This window comes from Ornithorhynchus anatinus, chromosome 2 (assembly GCF_004115215.2).
Source record: "Ornithorhynchus anatinus isolate Pmale09 chromosome 2, mOrnAna1.pri.v4, whole genome shotgun sequence".
NCBI classification, from domain to species: domain Eukaryota; kingdom Metazoa; phylum Chordata; class Mammalia; order Monotremata; family Ornithorhynchidae; genus Ornithorhynchus; species Ornithorhynchus anatinus.
The window spans coordinates 25480868-25483930 of NC_041729.1; positions in this window are offsets into that span (position 1 = coordinate 25480868).

Below are 3063 nucleotides of genomic sequence, written 5' to 3' on the forward strand. Positions count from 1 at the left end.
GGCCGCGTTGCCTAGAGACGGACGGCGCGGCGGAGGGGACAAACCTCCTCAGGGGGCGGGGGGCGGTTGCCGTGGCTCCCGGCCGCGTTGCCTAGAGACGGACGGCGCGACGAGCGGGACAAACTTCCTGAGGGGGCGGAGCCCGCCCGCCCGCGCGCGGGGGCGGAGCCCGGTTGCCGTGGCTCCCGGCCGCGTTGCCTAGAGACGGACGGCGCGGATGGGCGGGGCCTGCTATTTCCTATTATTAATAATAATAACGTTGGTATTTGTTAAGCGCTTACTATGTGCAGAGCACTGTTCTAAGCGCTGGGGGAGACACAGGGGAATCAGGTCGTCCCACGTGGGGCTCCCCGTCTTCGTCCCCATTTGACAGAGGAGGGAACTGAGGCGCAGAGAAGTGAAGTGACTCGCCCACAGTCCCACAGCCGACAAGTGGCAGAGCTGGGATTCGAACTCATGAGCCCCGACTCCAAAGCCCGTGCTCTTTCCACTGCGCCACGCTGCTTCTCCGTAATAATGATCGTAATGATTTGGGCGTGTTTTTCAGCGCAAAGAGCGTGGCTCAGCGGAAAGAGCCCGGGCTGGGGAGTCAGGGATCCTGGGTTCGAATCCCGGCTCGGCCACTTGGGCAGCTGCGTGACTTTGGGCAAGTCGCTTCGCTCCTCTGGGCCCTCAGTGACCTCATCTGGAAAAGGGGGATGAACCGGGAGCCTGACCCCGGGAGCGCTTAACGAATACCAACGTTATCGTTATTATTATTATAAATACCTCGTTGGCCTTGCCTGCCTTCCTTCTCCCCACTAAACCCCGCAGGCCCGAATCTGTGAGAAGCGGCAGGGCGTAGTGGATAAAGCCCCGGGCCTGGGAGTCGGGAGGTCATGGGTTCGAATCCCGGCTCTGCCACTCGTCCGCTGTGTGACCTCGGGCAAGTCACTTCGCTCCCTCGGGCCTCAGTGACCTCATCTGTCAAACGGGGATGGAGACTGTGAGCCCCACACGGGACAGGGACCGGGTCCGACCCGATTTGCTTGGATCCAGCCCAGCGCTTAGTACAGCGCCTGGCACGGAGTTAATTAAGCGCTTAACAAATACCCTCATCATCATCACCATCATCTGTGCGTCCCGAAAAAGAACCACAAACCACTAGATGCCACTATGGCCCTCCTTTCCAGAACTAACGAGCCGGCATTTAAAAAGTCTAATGAAACCTTTCTCTCCTTTTTTACGGTCTCTGTTAAGCACTCGCTATGTGCCAGGCTCTGCGGTAGGCACTAGGGTAGATGCAACCTGAAAAAAATCCTGACTGTGGCAATCGTTAAGCGCTCACCACGTGCCACGCACTGTACTGAGCCCTGGGGGTAGATACAAGATGATAATAATAATGATCATGATTTGGGCATCTGTTAAGCCGGTCCGAGCGCTGGGTGGAGACAAGGTCATCAGGTTGTCCCCCGTGGGGCTCCCAGTCTTCATCCCCATCTTCCAGATCGGGTCACTGAGGCCCAGAGAAGGGAAGTGACCCGCCCAAAGTCACACGGCTGCCAAGTGGCAGAGCCGGGATTCGAACCCCCGGCCCCCGGCTCGCAAACCCGGGCTCCTTCCGCTGAGCCACGCTGCTTCTCGTAAACAGGTGGAACCTGGGGCTCACAAGGGTGAGCGGGAGGGAGAACAGGCAACCGAGGGAACCGAGGCCCGGAGAAGCGAGGCGGCTCGCCCAGGGTCACGCGGCGGGCCCGTGGCGGACCTGGGATTAGAACCCAGGACCTCTGCTTCCAGGCCCGGGCTCTTGCCACTAAAGATGATAATATCGTTGGTATGCGTTAAGCGCTTACTACGTGCAGAGCGCCGTTCTAAGCGCTGGGGGAGACGCAGGGTCATCGGGTGGTCCCGCGGGAGGCTCACGGTCTTCATCCCCATTTTCCAGATGAGGTCACTGAGGCCCAGAGAAGCGAAGTGACTCGCCCGCGGTCACGCAGCTTGGCAAGCGGCGCAGCCGGGAGTCGAACCCACGACCTCCGACTCCCGAGCCCAGGCCCTTTTCCACTGAGCCGCGCTGCTTCTAGGCGAAGCGACCTGCCCGAGGCCGCTGAGCGGACGAGAGGCGGAGCCGGGATTGGAACCCAGGTCCTTCTGACTCCCAGGCCGTGGCCTGGCCACCGGGCCATGTTGATTTTTAAGACCTCTAGTCCTGGCCCGGGACCCGGCTGTTTCTCGGCTCCGCGTGTAATATGCCGATTCTTTCCCAAACGATTTCCCGCGCCTGTGAAATGTCCGTGCTACTTGTCAGCAGACACTTCGAATGTTGATCTAGTTATTATTTTTTTTTCCTGGAACACTGAACCGCAAATAGGCTTTGGACCGCCGGTGACCGTTTCAAGCGCCCTAGGTTTACATCTGCTGTCCTCTCCAGAACCTTTCGGGCGGAAACGCAGTCCACCCAGTTTCCCTCACAGTGAGCCAGCGGCTCCTGAAAATCCCCACCCCTTCGAGAAACAGCCTCCTCGAGCGTTCCTACTACGCCGAGGGAAGCAGCGTGGCTCAGTGGCAAGAGCCCGGGCTTGGGAGTCAGGGGTCATGGGTTCGAATCCCCGCTTGTCGGCTGTGTGACTCTGGGCAAGTCGCTTCACTTCTCGGGGCCTCGGTTCCCTCATCTGGAAAATGGGGATGAAGACCGTGAGCCCCACGTGGGACGACCCGATTCCCCTGTGTCTCCCCCGGCGCTTAGAACGGTGCTCGGCACATAGTGAGCGCTTAACAAATACCAACATTATTAGTATTATTATTTCCAGAATCCCAACCTCGATATAACCCCCCCCCATCTCCGCGTCCAACAAACCCCTCACCGTCAGCCTTACAGCAGTCGGTCACCTTGCGGCGGTCATTTATCTCGCTTCCCTCATCTCCTACCACAAACCAACCCTCGCGCTTCGCTCCTCCGGTGCCGACCTCCTCACCGGACCTCAGTCTCATCTATTTTTCCGCCGACCCCTCGCCCACGTCCTCCCTCCGGCCCGCGACTCCCTCCTCCTACCTGACAGTCGTCGGCTCCGTCCGAGTCCTCCT